Source organism: Oncorhynchus kisutch, linkage group LG16, assembly GCF_002021735.2.
Source record: "Oncorhynchus kisutch isolate 150728-3 linkage group LG16, Okis_V2, whole genome shotgun sequence".
NCBI classification, from domain to species: Eukaryota; Metazoa; Chordata; class Actinopteri; order Salmoniformes; family Salmonidae; genus Oncorhynchus; species Oncorhynchus kisutch.
This window is the reverse complement of record NC_034189.2, coordinates 2,185,492-2,210,426: the sequence shown is the minus strand read 5'-3', so window position 1 is coordinate 2,210,426 and position 24,935 is coordinate 2,185,492. Positions and strand designations below refer to the sequence as shown.

The window sequence follows — 24,935 nt, the reverse complement described above, 5'->3', positions numbered from 1 at the left end:
GTAGCATGTTGTGTTGTGTTATGAATGATGTAGCATGTTGTGTTTGTTATGAATGTTGTTGCATGTTGTGTTATGAACAATGTAGCATGTTGTGTTTGTTGTGAATGATGTAACATGTTGTGTTGTGAATGATGTAGCATGATCTGTTTGTTATGAATGGTGTAACATGTTGTGATATGAATGATGTAGCATGTTGTGTTTGTTATGAATGATGTAGCATGTTGTGTTTGCTATGAATGATGTAGCATGTTGTTTCCTATGAATGATGTATCATGTTGTGTTATGAAGAATGTAGCATGTTGTGTTTGTTACTAATGATGTAGCATGTTGTACCATCTCTTCTGAACTTGTCTGTTTGACTCACTTTCACACCCAGAGACTTTGTATCTGAGAGTCAAACACACAAGCCACTACACCTGGAGGCCTAGCTTGTAGCATTTAGCATTGTGAGGTTGTGTTGTGTGTTTACATGTCTGTGCGAGAGAGAAAGAGATAGAGAGAGAGATAGATAGATAGAGATCAAATCTATTTAAATCAAGCGTCATTTATACAGCACATTTCAGACATGGAACAAGAAATGTGTGGAGTGGTTGAAAAGAGTTTTAATGACTCCAACCTAAGTGTATGTAAAGTTCCAACTTCACCATGGAATGCAACACAATGTGCTTCAAAATCATAACAATACAACTGAGCTACTAAAAAGCTCCCTGAGGAAAAGCTAAGCTAAAAATATGTGTTTTAAGATCTCTTTTAAATATGTCCACAGTTTCAGCCCCCCTCAGGTTCTCTGGCAGGCTATTCTACAGGCTGGGGGCATAGTAACTACAGGCTGGGGGCACAGTAACTACAGGCTGGGGGCACAGTAACTACAGGCTGGGGGTATAACAACTAAAGGCTGCCTCTCCATGCCTCTTGGTCCTAGGCTTTGGGATAGTTAAAAGGCTGTCTCTCCATGCCTCCTGGTCCTAGGCTTTGGGGTAGTTAATTAAAAGGCTGTCTGGATTGATTTAAATAAAATAAAATAGAAGAATATTATTAAAATTAATTCTAAAACTCACAGGCAGCCAGTACAGAGACCTTAAAACCAGTGTAATGTGTTCTCTGTCTGGTGTTGGTCAGTACCCTGCAGCATTCTGTATGTTTTACAGTACAGAGACCTTAAAACTGGTGTAATGTGTTCTCTTTCTGGTTTTGGTCAGTACCCTGCAGCATTCTGTATGTTTTACAGTACAGAGACCTTAAAACCAGTGTAATGTGTTCTCTGTCTGGTCTTGGTCAGTACCCTGCAGCATTCTGTATGTTTTACAGTACAGAGACCTTAAAACCGGTGTAATGTGTTCTCTGTCTGGTTTTGGTCAGTACCCTGCAGCATTCTGTATGTTTTACAGTGCAGAGACCATTAAACTGGTGTAATGTGTTCTCTGTCTGGTATTGGTCAGTACCCTGCTGCAGCGTTCTGTATGTTTTGCAGTTTATCAAAGGCTTTCTCGGTTAGACCAGACAGGAGAGCATTACAGTAGTCAAGCCTGCTTGTAATAAAAGCATTGATGAGTCTGTCTGTATCAGCCTGAGAGAGAAACAGCTGCACCTTGGTAATGTTCCTCCGGTGGTAAAAAGCTATTTTGGTCACATTCCTAATGTGTGATTAAAGAGTTCAGAATCTAAAATAACACCTAGGTTTTTTACCTGGTGATTAATCTTTGTTGCCTGTGAATTCAAGAGTGCGGCCAGATTCTCTCTCTGTGCTTTGGCTCCAACAATAATTACATCGGTCTTGCCTTGGCTCCAACAATAATTACATCGGTCTTGCTTTGGCTCCAACAATAATTACATCGGTCTTGTCTTGGCTCCAACAATAATTACATCTTGTCTTGCTTTAGCTGGAGGAAGTTGTGAGCCATATAAGTATTTCAATCACTAATACAGTCTAACAATTTATCTGTGAAGCTAAAATTAAAATCAATGCTGTGCTTTCTGATAACCCTGCCAAGGGGTAACATATATTAACTGGACAGTACTGGACTGATAACCCTGCCAAGGGGTAACATATATTAACTGGACAGTACAGGACTGATAACCCTGCCAAGGGGTAACATATATTAACTGGACAGTACAGGACTGATAACCCTGCTGGGTAACATATATTAACTGGACAGTACAGGACTGATAACCCTGCTGGGTAACATATATTAACTGGACAGTACCGGACCCACAATGGAACCTTGTGGAACACCACATGTGACATCATAGTCAACAGAGTGCAGCACTTCTGCATGGCTATGTATGGCTGTTGTTATGGGTGGGTCCAGTAGAAAGCCCCTTGGTAATAACCAGGTCCAGAGTATGGCTGTGGTTATGGGTGGGCCCAGTAGAAAGCCCCTTGGTAATAACCAGGTCCAGAGTATTGCTGTGGTTATGGGTGGGCCCAGTAGAAAGCCCCTTGGTAATAACCAGGTCCAGAGTATGGCTGTGGTTATGGGTGGGCCCAGTAGAAATCCCCTTGGTAATAACCAGGTCCAGAGTATTGCTGTGGTTATGGGTGGGCCATGTAGATAGCCCCTTAGTAATAACCAGGTCCAGAGTATGGCTGTGGTTATGGTGGCTGCCATTTAAACAGTATGACATGATGCTCTGGTCTGGTGGCTGACATTTAAACAGTACAACATGATGCTCTGGTGGCTGACATTTAAACAGTATAACATGATGCTCTGGTCTGGTGGCTGACATTTAAACAGTATAACATGATGCTCTGGTCTGGTGCCTGACATTTAAACAGTATAACATGATGCTCTGGTAGCTGACATTTAAACAGTATAACATGATGGTCTGGTCTGGTGGCTGACATTTAAACAGTATAACATAATGCTCTGGTCTGGTGGCTGACATTTAAACAGTATAACATGATGCTCTGGTCTGGTGGCTGACATTTAAACAGTCTAACATGATGCTCTGGTCTGGTGGCTGACATTTAAACAGTATAACATGATGCTCAAAAGACCCAAAGTCACCAAATGAAATGTCCTTACTACTGACAGCATTAAAAATAGATGCTGCCCCCCCCCCACACACACATATAGACATTTAGCTACAACCTCAATCAGCCACAGATCTCCTGCTCTGATACGTCTCTATGTGAACAACATCACCCACACCCCTCCGCACATATATACATATAGCTACAACCTCAATCAGCCACAGATCTCCTGCTCTGATAAGTCACTCTGTGAACAACATCACCCACACCCCCTCCGCACATATATACATATAGCTACAACCTCAATCAGCCACAGATCTTCTGCTCTGATACGTCTCTCTGTGAACAACATCACCTCTGTCCCTCTGTCACACTTACAGTAAGTAGTGAGTCATTTAGCAGAAACACTTGTCCAGAGCCACTTACAGTAAGTAGTGAGTCATTTAGCAGAAACACTTGTCCAGAGCTACTTACAGTAAGTAGTGAGTCATTTAGCAGAAACACTTGTCCAGAGCCACTTACAGTAAGTAGTGAGTCATTTAGCAGAAACACTTGTCCAGAGCCACTTACAGTAAGTAGTGAGTCATTTAGCAGAAACACTTGTCCAGAGCCACTTACAGTAAGTAGTGAGTCATTTAGCAGAAACACTTGTCCAGAGCCACTTACAGTAAGTAGTGAGTCATTTAGCAGAAACACTTGTCCAGAGCCACTTACAGTAAGTAGTGAGTCATTTAGCAGAAACACTTGTCCAGAGCCACTTACAGTAAGTAGTGAGTCATTTAGCAGAAACACTTGTCCAGAGACACTTACAGTAAGTAGTGAGTCATTTAGCAGAAACACTTGTCCAGAGACACTTACAGTAAGTAGTGAGTCATTTAGCAGAAACACTTGTCCAGAGCCACTTACAGTAAGTAGTGAGTCATTTAGCAGAAACACTTGTCCAGAGACACTTACAGTAAGTAGTGAGTCATTTAGCAGAAACACTTGTCCAGAGCCACTTACAGTAAGTAGTGAGTCATTTAGCAGAAACACTTGTCCAGAGCCACTTACAGTAAGTAGTGAGTCATTTAGCAGAAACACTTGTCCAGAGCCACTTACAGTAAGTAGTGAGTCATTTAGCAGAAACACTTGTCCAGAGCCACTTACAGTAAGTAGTGAGTCATTTAGCAGAAACACTTGTCCAGAGCCACTTACAGTAAGTAGTGAGTCATTTAGCAGAAACACTTGTCCAGAGCCACTTACAGTAAGTAGTGAGTCATTTAGCAGAAACACTTGTCCAGAGCTACTTACAGTAAGTAGTGAGTCATTTAGCAGAAACACTTGTCCAGAGCTACTTACAGTAAGTAGTGAGTCATTTAGCAGAAACACTTGTCCAGAGCCACTTACAGTAAGTAGTGAGTCATTTAGCAGAAACACTTGTCCAGAGACACTTACAGTAAGTAGTGAGTCATTTAGCAGAAACACTTGTCCAGAGCCACTTACAGTAAGTAGTGAGTCATTTAGCAGAAACACTTGTCCAGAGCTACTTACAGTAAGTAGTGAGTCATTTAGCAGAAACACTTGTCCAGAGCCACTTACAGTAAGTAGTGAGTCATTTAGCAGAAACACTTGTCCAGAGCCACTTACAGTAAGTAGTGAGTCATTTAGCAGAAACACTTGTCCAGAGCTACTTACAGTAAGTAGTGAGTCATTTAGCAGAAACACTTGTCCAGAGCCACTTACAGTAAGTAGTGAGTCATTTAGCAGAAACACTTGTCCAGAGCCACTTACAGTAAGTAGTGAGTCATTTAGCAGAAACACTTGTCCAGAGCTACTTACAGTAAGTAGTGAGTCATTTAGCAGAAACACTTGTCCAGAGCCACTTACAGTAAGTAGTGAGTCATTTAGCAGAAACACTTGTCCAGAGCCACTTACAGTAAGTAGTGAGTCATTTAGCAGAAACACTTGTCCAGAGCCACTTACAGTAAGTAGTGAGTCATTTAGCAGAAACACTTGTCCAGAGCTACTTACAGTAAGTAGTGAGTCATTTAGCAGAAACACTTGTCCAGAGCCACTTACAGTAAGTAGTGAGTCATTTAGCAGAAACACTTGTCCAGAGACACTTACAGTAAGTAGTGAGTCATTTAGCAGAAACACTTGTCCAGAGCCACTTACAGTAAGTAGTGAGTCATTTAGCAGAAACACTTGTCCAGAGCCACTTACAGTAAGTAGTGAGTCATTTAGCAGAAACACTTGTCCAGAGCCACTTACAGTAAGTAGTGAGTCATTTAGCAGAAACACTTGTCCAGAGACACTTACAGTAAGTAGTGAGTCATTTAGCAGAAACACTTGTCCAGAGCCACTTACAGTAAGTAGTGAGTCATTTAGCAGAAACACTTGTCCAGAGCTACTTACAGTAAGTAGTGAGTCATTTAGCAGAAACACTTGTCCAGAGCCACTTACAGTAAGTAGTGAGTCATTTAGCAGAAACACTTGTCCAGAGACACTTACAGTAAGTAGTAAGTCATTTAGCAGAAACACTTGTCCAGAGCCACTTACAGTAAGTAGTGAGTCATTTAGCAGAAACACTTGTCCAGAGCCACTTACAGTAAGTAGTGAGTCATTTAGCAGAAACACTTGTCCAGAGACACTTACAGTAAGTAGTGAGTCATTTAGCAGAAACACTTGTCCAGAGCCACTTACAGTAAGTAGTGAGTCATTTAGCAGAAACACTTGTCCAGAGCCACTTACAGTAAGTAGTGAGTCATTTAGCAGAAACACTTGTCCAGAGCCACTTACAGTAAGTAGTGAGTCATTTAGCAGAAACACTTGTCCAGAGCCACTTACAGTAAGTAGTGAGTCATTTAGCAGAAACACTTGTCCAGAGCCACTTACAGTAAGTAGTGAGTCATTTAGCAGAAACACTTGTCCAGAGCCACTTACAGTAAGTAGTGAGTCATTTAGCAGAAACACTTGTCCAGAGCCATTTACAGTAAGTAGTGAGTCATTTAGCAGAAACACTTGTCCAGAGCGACTTACAGTAAGTAGTGAGTCATTTAGCAGAAACACTTGTCCAGAGCCACTTACAGTAAGTAGTGAGTCATTTAGCAGAAACACTTGTCCAGAGCCACTTACAGTAAGTAGTGAGTCATTTAGCAGAAACACTTGTCCAGAGCCACTTACAGTAAGTAGTGAGTCATTTAGCAGTAACACTTGTCCAGAGCCACTTACAGTAAGTAGTGAGTCATTTAGCAGAAACACTTGTCCAGAGCCACTTACAGTAAGTAGTGAGTCATTTAGCAGAAACACTTGTCCAGAGCCACTTACAGTAAGTAGTGAGTCATTTAGCAGAAACACTTGTCCAGAGCGACTTACAGTAAGTAGTGAGTCATTTAGCAGAAACACTTGTCCAGAGCGACTTACAACCGTGAGTGGATACATGGTTGAACTTTTCCAAGCGCCATTCTCTACTAACTGAGCCACACAGAACACAGACACCCAAACTGAGCCAAACAAACAGACATACATGCAGAGAAACAAACACACACACACACACACACACACACACACACACACACACACACACACACACACACACACACACACACACACACACACACACACACACACACACACACACACACACACACACACACACACACAAACACAGACACACAAACACATACCTCCCTCTTCTGCCTCTACTTTACATAGTTGGTACTCATTTTCAAATTTCATCCACTTTGTGCAGTCGGTCTACTTCATGTGCATGACACAGGTAATTTTTCCAACAATTGTTTACAGACAGATTATTTCACTTATAATTCACTGTATTACAATTCCAGTGGGTCAGAAGTTTACCTACACTAGGTTGACTGGGCCTTTAAACAGCTGTTGAATTACAGAAAATGATGTCATGGCTTTATTTTATTTTTTATTTTTATTTCACCTTTATTTAACCAGGTAGGCTAGTTGAGAACACCTTTATTTAACCAGGTAGGCTAGTTGAGAACACCTTTATTTAACCAGGTAGGCTAGTTGAGAACACCTTTATTTAACCAGGTAGGCTAGTTGAGAACACCTTTATTTAACCAGGTAGGTTAGTTGAGAACAAGTTCTCATTTGCAACTGCGACCTGGCCAAGATAAAGCATAGCAGTGTGAACAGACAACACAGAGTTACACATGGAGTAAACAATTAACAAGTCAATAACACAGTAGAAAAAAAAGGGGAGTCTATATACAATGTGTGCAAAAGGCATGAGGAGGTAGGCGAATAATTACAATTTTGCAGATTAACACTGGAGTGATAAATGATCAGATGGTCATGTACAGGTAGAGATATTGGTGTGCAAAAGAGCAGAAAAGTAAATAAATAAAAACAGTATGGGGATGAGGTAGGTAAAAATGGGTGGGCTATTTACCGATAGACTATGTACAGCTGCAGCGATCGGTTAGCTGCTCAGACAGCAGATGTTTGAAGTTGGTGAGGGAGATAAAAGTCTCCAACTTCCGAGATTTTTGCAATTCGTTCCAGTCACAGGCAGCAGAGAACTGGAACGAAGGCGGCCAAATGAGGTGTTGGCTTTAGGGATGATCAGTGAGATACACCTGCTGGAGCGCGTGCTACGGATGGGTGTTGCCATCGTGACCAGTGAACTGAGATAAGGCGGAGCTTTACCTAGCATGGACTTGTAGATGACCTGGAGCCAGTGGGCCAGCCGACTAGAGCATGGTGGGTGGTATAAGGTGCTTTAGTGACAAAACGGATGGCACTGTGATAAACTGCATCCAGTTTGCTGAGTAGAGTGTTGGAAGCAATTTTGTAGATGACATCGCCGAAGTCGAGGATTGGTAGGATAGTCAGTTTTACTAGGGTAAGTTTGGCGGCATGAGTGAAGGAGGATTTGTTGCGGAATAGAAAGCCGACTCTTGATTTGATTTTCGATTGGAAATGTTTGATATGAGTCTGGAAGGAGAGTTTACAGTCTAGCCAGTTGCGTACCTAGGTACTTATAGATGTCCACATATTCAAGGTCGGAACCATCCAGGGTGGTGATGCTGGTCAGGTGTGCGGGTGCAGGCAGCGAACGGTTGAAAAGCATGCATTTGGTTTTACTAGCGTTTAAGAGCAGTTGGAGGCCACGGAAGGAGTGTTGTATGGCATTGAAGCTCGTTTGGAGGTTAGATAGCACAGTGTCCAAGGACGGGCCGGAAGTATATAGAATGGTGTCGTCTGCGTAGAGGTGGATCAGGGAATCGCCCGCAGTAAGAGCAACATCATTGATATATACAGAGAAAAGAGTCGGCCCAAGGATTGAACCCTGTGGCACCCCCATAGAGACTGCCAGAGGACCGGACAGCATGCCCTCCGATTTGACACACTGAACTCTGTCTGCAAAGTAGTTGGTGAACCAGGCAAGGCAGTCATCCAAAAAACCGAGGCTACTGAGTCTGCCGATAAGAATATGGTGATTGACAGAGTCGAAAGCCTTGGCAAGTTCGATGAAGACGGCTGCACAGTACTGTCTTTTATCGATGGCGGTTATGATATCGTTTAGTACCTTGAGCGTGGCTGAGGTGTACCCGTGACCGGCTCGGAAACCAGATTGCACAGCGGACAAGGTACGGTGGGATTCGAGATGGTCAGTGACCTGTTTGTTGACTTGGCTTTCGAAGACCTTAGATAGGCAGGGCAGGATGGATATAGGTCTGTAACAGTTTGGGTCCCTTTGAAGAGGGGGATGACTGCGGCAGCATTCCAATCCTTGAGGATCTCAGACGATATGAAAGAGAGGTTGAACATGCTGGTAATAGGGGTTGCGACAATGGCGGTGGATAGTTTCAGAAATAGAGGGTCCAGATTGTCAAGCCCAGCTGATTTGTACGGGTCCAGTTTTTGCAGCTCTTTCAGAACATCTGCTGTCTGGATTTGGGTAAACCTGGAGAGGCTTGGGCGAGTAGCTGCGGGGGGGGCGGAGCTGTTGGCCGAGGTTGGAGTAGCCAGGCGGAAGGCATGGCCAGCCGTTGAGAAATGCTTGTTGAAGTTTTCGATAATCATGGATTTATCGGTGGTGACCGTGTTACCTAGCCTCAGTGCAGTGGGCAGCTGGGAGGAGGTGCTCTTGTTCTCCATGGACTTCACAGTGTTCCAGAACTTTTTGGAATTGGAGCTACAGGATGTAAATTTCTGCCTGAAGAAGCTGGCCTTAGCTTTCCTGACTGACTGCGTGTATTGGTTCCTGACTTCCCTAAACAGTTGCATATCGCGGGGACTATTCAATGCTATTGCAGGATGTTTTTGCGCTGGTCGAGGGCAGTCAGGTCTGGAGTGAACCAAGGGCTATATCTGTTCTTAGTTCTGCATTTTTTGAACGGAGCATGCTTGTCTAAAATGGTGAGGAAGTTACTTTTAAAGAATGACCAGGCATCCTCAACTGACGGGATGAGGTCAATGTCCTTCCAGGATACCCGGGCCAGGTCGATTAGAAAGGCTTAGAAGCTTCTGATAGGCTAATTGACATCATCTGAGTCAATTGGAGGTGTACCTGTGGATGTATTTCAAACTCAGTGCCTCTTCGCTTGACATCATGGGAAAATCAAAAGAAATCAGACAAGACCTCAGAAAGAAATTGTAGACCTCCATAAGTCTGGTTCATCCTTGGGAGCAATTTCCAAATGCCTGAAGGTACCACATTCATCTGTACAAACAATAGTACGCAAGTATAAACACCATGGGACCACGCAGCCGTCATACCGCTCAGGATGGAGACGCGTTCTGTCTCTTAGAGATGATTGTACTTTGGCGCGAAAAGTGCAAATCAATCCCAGAACAACAGCAAAGGACCTTGTCAAGATGCTGGAGGAAACAGGTACAAAAGTATCTGTATCCAGAGTAAAACGAGTCCTATATCAACATAACCTGAAAGGCCGCTCAGCAAGGAAGATTCCACTGCTCCAAAACCGCCATGAAAAAGCCAGACTACGGTTTGCAACTGCACATGGGGACAAAGATCGTTCTTTTTGGAGAGATGTCCTCTGGTCTGATGAAACAAAAAATTGAACTGTTTGGCCATAATGACCATCGTTATATCTAGAGGAAAAAGGGGGAGGCTTGCAAGCCAAAGAACACCATCCCAACCGTGAAGCACCATTAAATGTCAGGAATTTAAATATTTTTGGCTCAAGTGTATGTGAACTTCCGACTTCAGCTGCACGTATTCTGTGTGATGTGCATTCAGAGTTCTAAACACTTAAAACACCAGTCAAACACCTGGTTGTATCAGTCATTATAATTGGCCTGTATGTTGGGGTGAATAAATGTATCTAACTACACATTAAACACTGAGACCTGTTGGGGTGTATAAATATATCTAACTACACATTAAACACTGAGACCTGTTGGGGTGTATAAATGTATCTAACTACACATTAAACACTGAGACCTGTTGGGGTGTATAAATATATCTAACTACACATTAAACACTGAGACCTGTTGGGGTGTATAAATGTATCTAACTACACATTAAACACTGAGACCTGTTGGGGTCTATAACTGTTCCTGTGGTGTTGGAAGTCTTCATTGTAGTAGGCTGGATCAGCTCCTCTGTCCCTCACTCATCTCTCTCTCCTCTCTCTTTACCTAGTGATCCTGTTCATCAGAACGTCATGGTGTTGGAGGTCTTCACTGTAGTAGACTGGATCAGCTCCTCTGTCCCTCACTCATCTCTCTCTCCTCTCTCTTTACCTAGTGACCCTGTTCATCAGAACGTTATGGTGGATGGAAGAAGATGCTCTCTTCAGCTGCGGTGAATAACCACAACCCTGTCAGTCCATCTCTTTACTTCTCCTTTCTCTTATCTTCTCTCTCCCTCCTCCCCTTTTCACACCAACAGACTTATTTTTAGACGCTGCAGCCTTGACCTCCATCAACAGCAACAGAGAGGTGTGAAGTTTCCACAACACAGTTAGAGTTAGTTTATCATGAGAACATACAGACACCACTGACTGGAACTATCAACAACAAGAGTTGGTTTATCATGAGAACATACAGACACCACTGACTGGAACTATCAACAACAAGAGTTAGTTTATCATGAGAACGTACAGACACCACTGACTGGAACCAGCTGACAGTATCAGTTGTAAAGACTTCATTACTACTAACAGAAGGAAAGTTGTAGTGTTTTGTCCATGATGAATGATGTAAAGGCTTCATTACTACTAACAGAAGGAAAGTTGTAGTGTTATGTCCATGATGAATGATGTAAAGACTTCATTCCTACTAACAGAAGGAAAGTTGTAGTGTTTTGTCCATGATGAATGATGTAAAGGCTTCATTACTACTAACAGAAGGAGAGTTGTAGTGTTTTGTCCATGATGAATGATGTAAATACTTCATTACTACTAACAGAAGGACAGTTGTAGTGTTTTGTCCATGATGAATGATGTAAAGACTTCATTACTACTAACAGAAGGAAAGTTGTAGTGTTTTGTCCATGATGAATGATGTAAATACTTCATTACTACTAACAGAAGGACAGTTGTAGTGTTTTGTCCATGATGAATGATGTAAAGACTTCAATGTGTTTTATATTGAGCTGCTCTGTTAAATTCTGTTTGTTCATGTGAAATTGGAAAGTGTATTTTTCTATAATGTAATTGTGTGTGTTTATCTTGAGCAACACCGTTGTATGGTTGCCAACTTGTCAAATAAAGCTTCCTAAAATGTGTTAGAAAATGTGTCAGTTTGTCACTTTCATGAGTTTGGAATAATTACATGTTCCACTACTGAAGACATTGTCTCTAATCTAGTGGAGTAATAACATGTTCCTCTACTGAAGACATTGCCTCTAATCTAGTGGAGTAGAAACATGTTCCCCTACTGAAGACATTGTCTCAGATCTAGTGGAGTAATAACAACTACTGAAGACATTGTCTCTAATCCAGGTTGTAGTAATAACATGTTCCACTACTGGAGACATTGTCTCTAATCTAGTGGAGTAATAACATGTTCCACTACTGAAGACATTGTCTCTAATCTAGTGGAGTAATAACATGCTGTACTACTGAAGACATTGTCTCTAATCTAGTGGAGTAATAACATGTTCCACTACTGAAGACATTGTCTCTAATCTAGTGGAGTAATAACATGTTCCCCTACTGAAGACATTGTCTCTAACCTAGTGGAGTAATAACATGTTCCACTACTGAAGACATTGTTTCTAATTTAGGTTGTGCCTTTACATTTCGAAAAAATTAACGACTAAGGAAGTATGTTTCACTTCTCTTTTGACTTCTCTAGCCCCAAACCCCAGCCTGGTCTGATTGGTCTGTTTTGCAAGCATTCCCCGAAGTCTTGCGATATTGTGCCTCTGGGTTCAGACATTTCTGGTGGGTATTAGCAGCAACAGAGCAGGTTTGAATCCTAGGCAACCTGCTTACACATTGTTTGAAGTACAATAGACCAACATAGCTACCGTAGTAGGTCAAAGCTGTGTGCTGGAAAACCTTGGTAGTGCATGGGTGTAGAAGGAATTGTGGTGCTCGTGTGAATTTATTTTATTTTTCGGGCTAAAGACCAATGCCTACTTCCCACTTTAAACATATTTTATTTTTTGTAATTAAATACAGTGCCTTCAGAAAGTATTCATACCCTTTGAATTATTCCGCATTTTCTTGTGTTCCAGACTGAATTCAAAATGTATTATTTCTCACCCACCCCACAATGACATCACAATATCTCACAATGACATCACAATACCCCATAATGATATCACAATATATCACAATGACATCACAATACCCCATAATGACATCACAATATCTCACAATGACATCACAAAACCCCACAATGACATCACAATACCCCATAATGATACCACAATATCTCACAATGACATCACAAAACCCCACAATGACATCACAATACCCCACAATGACATCACAATACCCCATAATGACATCACAATACCCCATAATGACACAATATCTCACAATGACATCACAATACCCCATAATGATATCACAATATCTCACAATGACATCACAATACCCCATAATGACATCACAATAGCCCATAATGATATCACAATATCTCACAATGACATCACAAAACCCCATAATGATATCACAATATCTCACAATGACATCACAATACCCCATAATGACACAATATCTCACAATGACATCACAATACCCCATAATGATATCACAATATCTCACAATGACATCACAATACCCCACAATGACATCACAATACCCCACAATGACATCACAATACCCCATAATGATATCACAATATCTCACAATGACATCACAATACCCCACAATGACATCACAATACCCCACAATGACATCACAATACCCCATAATGATATCACAATATCTCACAATGACGTCACAAAACCCCATAATGATATCACAATATCTCACAATGACATCACAATACCCCACAATGACATCACAATACCCCATAATGATATCACAATATCTCACAATGACATCACAATACCCCACAATGACATCACAATACCCCACAATGACATCACAATACCCCACAATGACATCACAATACCCCACAATGACATCACAATACCCCACAATGACATCACAATACCCCATAATGATATCACAATATCTCACAATGACATCACAATACCCCACAATGACATCACAATACCCCACAATGACATCACAATACCCCATAATGATATCACAATATCTCACAATGACATCACAATACCCCACAATGACATCACAATACCCCACAATGACATCACAATACCCCACAATGACATCACAATACCCCATAATGATATCACAATATCTCACAATGACATCACAATACCCCATAATGATATCACAATATCTCACAATGACATCACAATACCCCATAATGACATCACAATACCGCATAATGATATCACAATATCTCACAATGACATCACAATACCCCACAATGACATCACAAAACCCCACAATGGCATCACAATACCCCATAATGATATCACAATATCTCACAATGACATCACAATACACCCCACAATGACATCACAAAACCCCACAATGACATCACAATACCACACAATGACATCACAATACCACACAATGACATCACAATACCCCACAATGACATCACAATACCCCATAATGACATCACAATAGCCCATAATGATATCACAATATCTCACAATGACATCACAAAACCCCACAATGACATCACAATATCTCACAATGACATCACAATACCCCACAATGACACAATATCTCACAATGACATCACAATACCCCACAATGACATCACAATACCCCATAATGATATCACAATATCTCACAATGACATCACAATACCCCACAATGACATCACAATACCCCACAATGACATCACAATACCCCACAATGACATCACAATACCCCATAATGATATCACAATATCTCACAATGACGTCACAAAACCCCATAATGATATCACAATATCTCACAATGACATCACAATACCCCACAATGACATCACAATACCCCACAATGACATCACAATACCCCACAATGACATCACAATACCCCACAATGACATCACAATACCCCACAATGACATCACAATACCCCATAATGATATCACAATATCTCACAATGACATCACAATACCCCATAATGATATCACAATATCTCACAATGACATCACAATACCCCACAATGACATCACAATACCCCACAATGACATCACAATACCCCATAATGATATCACAATATCTCACAATGACATCACAATACCCCACAATGACATCACAATACCCCACAATGACATCACAATACCCCACAATGACATCACAATACCCCATAATGATATCACAATATCTCACAATGACATCACAATACCCCATAATGATATCACAATATCTCACAATGACATCACAATACCCCATAATGACATCACAATACCGCATAATGATATCACAATATCTCACAATGACATCACAATACCCCACAATGACATCACAAAACCCCACAATGGCATCACAATACCCCATAATGATATCACAATATCTCACAATGACATCACAATACACCCCACAATGACATCACAAAACCCCACAATGACATCACAATACCACACAATGACATCACAATACCACACAATGACATCACAATACCCCACAATGACATCACAATACCCCATAATGACATCACAATAGCCCATAATGATATCACAATATCTCACAATGACATCACAAAACCCCACAATGACATCACAATATCTCACAATGACATCACAATACCCCACAATGACACAATATCTCACAATGACATCACAATACCCCATAATGATATCACAATATCTCACAATGACATCACAATACCCCACAATGACATCACAATACCCCACAATGACATCACAATACCCCACAATGACATCACAATACCCCATAATGATATCACAATATCTCACAATGACATCACAATACCCCATAATGATATCACAATATCTCACAATGACATCACAATACCCCACAATGACATCACAATACCCTATAGTGATATCACAATATCTCACAATGACATCACAATACCCCATAATGATATCACAATATCTCACAATGACATCACAATACCCCATAATGATATCACAATACCCCATAATGATATCACAATATCTCACAATGACATCACAATACCCCACAATGACATCACCAAACCCCACAATGACATCACAATACCCCGTAATGATATCACAATATCTCACAATGACATCACAATACCCCACAATGACATCACAATATCTCACAATGACATCACAATACCCCATAATGACACAATATCTCACAATGACATCACAATACCCCATAATGATATCACAATATCTCACAATGACATCACAATACCCCACAATGACATCACAATACCCCACAATGACATCACAATACCCCACAATGACATCACAATACCCCATAATGATATCACAATATCTCACAATGACATCACAATACCCCATAATGATATCACAATATCTCACAATGACATCACAATACCCCACAATGACATCACAATACCCTATAGTGATATCACAATATCTCACAATGACATCACAATACCCCATAATGATATCACAATATCTCACAATGACATCACAATACCCCATAATGATATCACAATATCTCACAATGACATCACAATACCCTATAGTGATATCACAATATCTCACAATGACATCACAATACCCCATAATGATATCACAATATCTCACAATGACATCACAATACCCCATAATGATATCACAATATCTCACAATGACATCACAATACCCCATAATGACATCACAATACCCCATAATGATATCACAATATCTCACAATGACATCACAATACCCCACAATGACATCACAAAACCCCACAATGACATCACAATACCCCGTAATGATATCACAATATCTCACAACGACATCACAATACCCCACAATGACATCACAATACCCCACAATGACATCACAATACCACACAATGACATCACAATACCACACAATGACATCACAATACATACCCCACAATGACATCACAATACCCCATAATGACATCACAATAGCCCATAATGATATCACAATATCTCACAATGACATCACAAAACCCCATAATGATATCACAATATCTCACAATGACATCACAATACCCCACAATGACATCACAATACCCCATAATGACACAATATCTCACAATGACATCACAATACCCCACAATGACATCACAATACCCCACAATGACATCACAATACCACACAATGACATCACAATACAACACAATGACATCACAATACATACCCCACAATGACATCACAATACCCCATAATGACATCACAATAGCCCATAATGATATCACAATATCTCACAATGACATCACAAAACCCCATAATGATATCACAATATCTCACAATGACATCACAATACCCCACAATGACATCACAATACCCCATAATGACACAATATCTCACAATGACATCACAATACCCCATAATGATATCACAATATCTCACAATGACATCACAATACCCCACAATGACATCACAATACCCCACAATGACATCACAATACCCCATAATGATATCACAATATCTCACAATGACATCACAATACCCCACAATGACATCACAAAACCCCATAATGATATCACAATATCTCACAATGACATCACAATACCCCACAATGACATCACAATACCCCATAATGACACAATATCTCACAATGACATCACAATACCCCATAATGATATCACAATATCTCACAATGACATCACAATACCCCACAATGACATCACAATACCCCACAATGACATCACAATACCCCATAATGATATCACAATATCTCACAATGACATCACAATACCCCACAATGATATCACAATATCTCACAATGACATCACAATACCCCACAATGACATCACAATATCTCACAATGACATCACAATACCCCATAATGACATCACAATACCCCATAATGATATCACAATATCTCACAATGACATCACAATACCCCACAATGACATCACAAAACCCCACAATGACATCACAATACCCCGTAATGATATCACAATATCTCACAACGACATCACAATACCCCACAATGACATCACAATACCCCACAATGACATCACAATACCACACAATGACATCACAATACCACACAATGACATCACAATACATACCCCACAATGACATCACAATACCCCATAATGACATCACAATAGCCCATAATGATATCACAATATCTCACAATGACATCACAAAACCCCATAATGATATCACAATATCTCACAATGACATCACAATACCCCACAATGACATCACAATACCCCATAATGACACAATATCTCACAATGACATCACAATACCCCACAATGACATCACAATACCCCACAATGACATCACAATACCACACAATGACATCACAATACAACACAATGACATCACAATACATACCCCACAATGACATCACAATACCCCATAATGACATCACAATAGCCCATAATGATATCACAATATCTCACAATGACATCACAAAACCCCATAATGATATCACAATATCTCACAATGACATCACAATACCCCACAATGACATCACAATACCCCATAATGACACAATATCTCACAATGACATCACAATACCCCATAATGATATCACAATATCTCACAATGACATCACAATACCCCACAATGACATCACAATACCCCACAATGACATCACAATACCCCATAATGATATCACAATATCTCACAATGACATCACAATACCCCACAATGACATCACAAAACCCCATAATGATATCACAATATCTCACAATGACATCACAATACCCCACAATGACATCACAATACCCCATAATGACACAATATCTCACAATGACATCACAATACCCCATAATGATATCACAATATCTCACAATGACATCACAATACCCCACAATGACATCACAATACCCCACAATGACATCACAATACCCCATAATGATATCACAATATCTCACAATGACATCACAATACCCCACAATGATATCACAATATCTCACAATGACATCACAATACCCCACAATGACATCACAATACCCCACAATGACATCACAATACCCCACAATGACATCACAATACCCCATAATGATATCACAATATCTCACAATGACATCACAATACCCCATAATGATATCACAATATCTCACAATGACATCACAATACCCCACAATGACATCACAATACCCTATAGTGATATCACAATATCTCACAATGACATCACAATACCCCATAATGATATCACAATATCTCACAATGACATCACAATACCCCATAATGATATCACAATATCTCACAATGACATCACAATACCCTATAGTGATATCACAATATCTCACAATGACATCACAATACCCCATAATGATATCACAATATCTCACAATGACATCACAATACCCCATAATGATATCACAATATCTCACAATGACATCACAATACCCCATAATGACATCACAATACCCCATAATGATATCACAATATCTCACAATGACATCACAATACCCCACAATGACATCACAAAACCCCACAATGACATCACAATACCCCGTAATGATATCACAATATCTCACAACGACATCACAATACCCCACAATGACATCACAATACCCCACAATGACATCACAATACCACACAATGACATCACAATACCACACAATGACATCACAATACATACCCCACAATGACATCACAATACCCCATAATGACATCACAATAGCCCATAATGATATCACAATATCTCACAATGACATCACAAAACCCCATAATGATATCACAATATCTCACAATGACATCACAATACCCCACAATGACATCACAATACCCCATAATGACACAATATCTCACAATGACATCACAATACCCCACAATGACATCACAATACCCCACAATGACATCACAATACCACACAATGACATCACAATACAACACAATGACATCACAATACATACCCCACAATGACATCACAATACCCCATAATGACATCACAATAGCCCATAATGATATCACAATATCTCACAATGACATCACAAAACCCCATAATGATATCACAATATCTCACAATGACATCACAATACCCCACAATGACATCACAATACCCCATAATGACACAATATCTCACAATGACATCACAATACCCCATAATGATATCACAATATCTCACAATGACATCACAATACCCCACAATGACATCACAATACCCCACAATGACATCACAATACCCCATAATGATATCACAATATCTCACAATGACATCACAATACCCCACAATGACATCACAAAACCCCATAATGATATCACAATATCTCACAATGACATCACAATACCCCACAATGACATCACAATACCCCATAATGACACAATATCTCACAATGACATCACAATACCCCATAATGATATCACAATATCTCACAATGACATCACAATACCCCACAATGACATCACAATACCCCACAATGACATCACAATACCCCATAATGATATCACAATATCTCACAATGACATCACAATACCCCACAATGACATCACAATACCCCACAATGACATCACAATACCCCACAATGACATCACAATACCCCATAAATATCACAATATCTCACAATGACATCACAATACCACACAATGACATCACAATACCACACAATGACAAAGTGAAAACATGTTTTTAGAAATGGACCCCTGATTCAATACATTAACTCTGTACCCCCTGTATATTGTCTCGCTGTTGTTATTTTACTGCTGCTCTTTAATGTTATTTTTTATTTCTTATTCTTATTCATCTTTTTTAAACTGCATTGATGGTTAAGGGTTTGTAAGTAAGCATTTCATGGTAAGGTTGAATTTGGCGCATATAACAAATAAAATTGAAGAGCTGTGAGTCTTTCTGGGTAAGTCTCTAAGAGCTGTGAGTCTTTCTGGGTAAGTCTCTAAGAGCTGTAAGTATTTCTGTCTCTAATAGCTGTGAGAATTTCTGGGTCAGTCTCTAAGAGCGGTAAGTATTTCTGGGTAAGTCTCGAAGAGCTTTGCAAACCTGGAAGTCTTGTCATAGATTTTCAAGCTGATTTCAGTCAAAACTGTAACTAGGGACTCAGGAACATTCAATATCGTCTTTTCAACAGGTCCAGTCTGTGTTAATATCCTCTCTCAGCTGGTCCAGTCTGTGTTAATGTGACTATACTCTCTCAGCTGGTCCAGTCTGTGTTAATATCCTCTCTCAGCTGGTCCAGTCTGTGTTAATATCCTCTCTCAGCTGGTCCAGTCTGTGTTAATGTGACTATCCTCTCTCATCTGGTCCAGTCTGTGTTAATATCCTCTCTCAGCTGGTCCAGTCTGTGTTAATGTGACTATCCTCTCTCAGCTGGTCCAGTCTGTGTTAATATCCTCTCTCAGCTGGTCCAGTCTGTGTTAATGTGACTATACTCTCTCAGCTGGTCCAGTCTGTGTTAATATCCTCTCTCAGCTGGTCCAGTCTGTGTTAATGTGACTATCCTCTCTCATCTGGTCCAGTCTGTGTTAATATCCTCTCTCAGCTGGTCCAGTCTGTGTTAATGTGACTATACTCTCTCAGCTGGTCCAGTCTGTGTTAATATCCTCTCTCAGCTGGTCCAGTCTGTGTTAATGTGACTATCCTCTCTCAGCTGGTCCAGTCTGTGTTAATGTGACTATACTCTCTCAGCTGGTCCAGTCTGTGTTAATGTGACTATCCTCTCTCATCTGGTCCAGTCTGTGTTAATATCCTCTCTCAGCTGGTCCGGTCTGTGTTAATGTGACTATACTCTCTCAGCTGGTCCAGTCTGTGTTAATATCCTCTCTCAGCTGGTCCAGTCTGTGTTAATGTGACTATCCTCTCTCAGCTGGTCCAGTCTGTGTTTAATATCCTCTCTCAGCTGGTCCAGTCTGTGTTAATGTGACTATCCTCTCTCATCTGGTCCAGTCTGTGTTAATATCCTCTCTCAACTGGTCCAGTCTGTGTTAATGTGACTATACTCTCTCAGCTGGTCCAGTCTGTGTTAATATCCTCTCTCAGCTGGTCCAGTCTGTGTTAATGTGACTATCCTCTCTCATCTGGTCCAGTCTATGTTAATATCCTCTCTCATCTGGTCCAGTCTGTGTTAATGTGACTATACTCTCTCAGCTGGTCCAGTCTATGTTAATATCCTCTCTCATCTGGTCCAGTCTGTGTTAATATCCTCTCTCAGCTGGTCCAGTCTGTGTTAATGTGACTATCCTCTCTCAGCTGGTCCAGTCTGTGTTAATATCCTCTCTCAGCTGGTCCAGTCTGTGTTAATGTGACTATCCTCTCTCAGCTGGTCCAGTCTGTGTTAATATCCTCTCTCAGCTGGTCCAGTCTGTGTTAATGTGACTATCCTCTCTCATCTGGTCCAGTCTGTGTTAATATCCTCTCTCAGCTGGTCCAGTCTGTGTTAATGTGACTATCCTCTCTCAGCTGGTCCAGTCTGTGTTAATGTGACTATACTCTCTCATCTGGTCCAGTCTGTGTTAATGTGACTATCCTCTCTCATCTGGTCCAGTCTGTGTTAATATCCTCTCTCAGCTGGTCCAGTCTGTGTTAATGTGACTATACTCTCTCAGCTGGTCCAGTCTGTGTTAATATCCTCTCTCAGCTGGTCCAGTCTGTGTTAATGTGACTTTCCTCTCTCAGCTGGTCCAGTCTGTGTTTAATATCCTCTCTCAGCTGGTCCAGTCTGTGTTAATGTGACTATCCTCTCTCATCTGGTCCAGTCTGTGTTAATATCCTCTCTCACCTGGTCCAGTCTATGTTAATATCCTCTCTCATCTGGTCCAGTCTATGTTAATATCCTCTCTCATCTGGTCCAGTCTGTGTTAATTATCCTCTCTCAGCTGGTCCAGTCTGTGTTAATGTGACTATCCTCTCTCATCTGGTCCAGTCTGTGTTAATATCCTCTCTCAGCTGGTCCAGTCTGTGTTAATGTGACTATCCTCTCTCAGCTGGTCCAGTCTGTGTTAATATCCTCTCTCAGCTGGTCCAGTCTGTGTTAATGTGACTGTCGTCTCTCAGCTGGTCCAGTCTGTGTTAATATCCTCTCTCAGCTGGTCCAGTCTGTGTTAATGTGACTGTCGTCTCTCAGCTGGTCCAGTCTGTGTTAATATCCTCTCTCAGCTGGTCCAGTCTGTGTTAATGTGACTATCCTCTCTCAGCTGGTCCAGTCTGTGTTAATATCCTCTCTCAGCTGGTCCAGTCTGTGTTAATGTGACTATCCTCTCTCATCTGGTCCAGTCTGTGTTAATATCCTCTCTCAGCTGGTCCAGTCTGTGTTAATGTGACTATCCTCTCTCAGCTGGTCCAGTCTGTGTTAATGTGACTATCCTCTCTCATCTGGTCCAGTCTGTGTTAATATCCTCTCTCAGCTGGTCCAGTCTGTGTTAATATCCTCTCTCATCTGGTCCAGTCTATGTTAATATCAAATATACAAATATAAACACCATGGGACACAGCCGTCATACCGCTCAGGAAGGAGACACATTCTGTCTCCTAGAGATGAACGTACTTTGGCGTGAAAAGTGCAAATCAATCCCAGAACAACAGCAAAGACCTTGTGAAGATATTGGAGGAAACAGGTACAAAAGTAACTTAATCCACAGTAAAACAAATCCTACTGCTCTCTCATTTCTAATGGCCTTGTTATATATGATGCTCTCTCATTTCTAATGGCCTTGTTATATATGATGCTCTCTCATTTCTAATGGCCTTGTTATATATGATGCTCTCTCATTTCTAATGGCCTTGTTATATATGATGCTCTCTCATTTCTAATGGCCTTGTTATATATGATGCTCTCTCATTTCTAATGGCCTTGTTATATATGATGCTCTCTCATTTCTAATGGCCTTGTTATATGTGATGCTCTCTCATTTCTAATGGCCTTGTTATATATGATGCTCTCTCATTTCTAATGGCCTTGTTATATGTGATGCTCTCTCATTTCTAATGGCCTTGTTATATGTGATGCTCTCCCATTTCTAATGGCCTTGTTATATGTGATGCTCTCTCATTTCTAATGGCCTTGTTATATATGATGCTCTCTCATTTCTAATGGCCTTGTTATATATGATGCTCTCTCATTTCTAATGGCCTTGTTATATATGATGCTCTCTCATTTCTAATGGCCTTGTTATATATGATGCTCTCTCATTTCTAATGGCCTTGTTATATATGATGCTCTCTCATTTCTAATGGCCTTGTTATATATGATGCTCTCTCATTTCTAATGGCCTTGTTATATATGATGCTCTCTCATTTCTAATGGCCTTGTTATATATGATGCTCTCTCATTTCTAATGGCCTTGTTATATGTGATGCTCTCTCATTTCTAATGGCCTTGTTATATATGATGCTCTCTCATTTCTAATGGCCTTGTTATATATGATGCTCTCTCATTTCTAATGGCCTTGTTATATATGATGCTCTCTCATTTCTAATGGCCTTGTTATATATGATGCTCTCTCATTTCTAATGGCCTTGTTATATATGATGCTCTCTCATTTCTAATGGCCTTGTTATATATGATGCTCTCTCATTTCTAATGGCCTTGTTATATATGATGCTCTCTCATTTCTAATGGCCTTGTTATATATGATGCTCTCTCATTTCTAATGGCCTTGTTATATATGATGCTCTCTCATTTCTAATGGCCTTGTTATATATGATGCTCTCTCATTTCTAATGGCCTTGTTATATATGATGCTCTCTCATTTCTAATGGCCTTGTTATATATGATGCTCTCTCATTTCTAATGGCCTTGTTATATATGATGCTCTCTCATTTCTAATGGCCTTGTTATATATGATGCTCTCTCATTTCTAATGGCCTTGTTATATATGATGCTCTCTCATTTCTAATGGCCTTGTTATATATGATGCTCTCTCATTTCTAATGGCCTTGTTATATATGATGCTCTCTCATTTCTAATGGCCTTGTTATATATGATGCTCTCTCATTTCTAATGGCCTTGTTATATATGATGCTCTCTCATTTCTAATGGCCTTGTTATATATGATGCTCTCTCATTTCTAATGGCCTTGTTATATATGATGCTCTCTCAGAATATCATAATTGACCTGCAACTTTGACTTCATCTACTTCCGCTCTGCCTTTCTGCAGTTTCTCTTGAATGTATTAGTTTCCTCACTCATCAATGGACTGTCTGTTTGGATGTTTCCCTTTTCAACTTTACTGTAGCTATGGCATCAATGGTTGCCCTTAATTTACTATTAAAGTTATCAACTAAATCACCACAAGAGGAAGGCAGAATAAGTGGTTTAATATTGTTCAGACACTCAATTAAATCTGTATCAACTTCAGAGGTCAGCGTTTCTTAATAATGGGTTCAGTGTTACCCTGTGCTAAGGGCAACAAGGTAGAATCCCCTTGGTAATAACCAGGTCCAGAGTATGGC

The 24,935-nt window shown here is 40.4% G+C and overlaps 2 protein-coding genes across 6 annotated transcripts in view; both read left to right on the top strand.

The window, feature by feature from the left end:
* Positions 1-11,684, top strand: part of LOC109884579 (low affinity immunoglobulin gamma Fc region receptor II-like) — a 34,140-nt gene extending 22,456 nt beyond the window's left edge. For all 3 annotated transcript variants that reach the window (XM_031791566.1, XM_031791565.1, XM_031791564.1), the window contains exon 10: positions 10,704-11,684. The gene's annotated coding sequence lies outside the window, so the exon portion shown is untranslated. The remainder of the gene's footprint in view (positions 1-10,703) is intronic.
* LOC116353897 (Fc receptor-like protein 5) overlaps positions 1-24,935 on the top strand; it is a 238,553-nt gene that overhangs the window by 150,095 nt on the left and 63,523 nt on the right. The gene's annotated exons all lie outside the window — the stretch shown is intronic.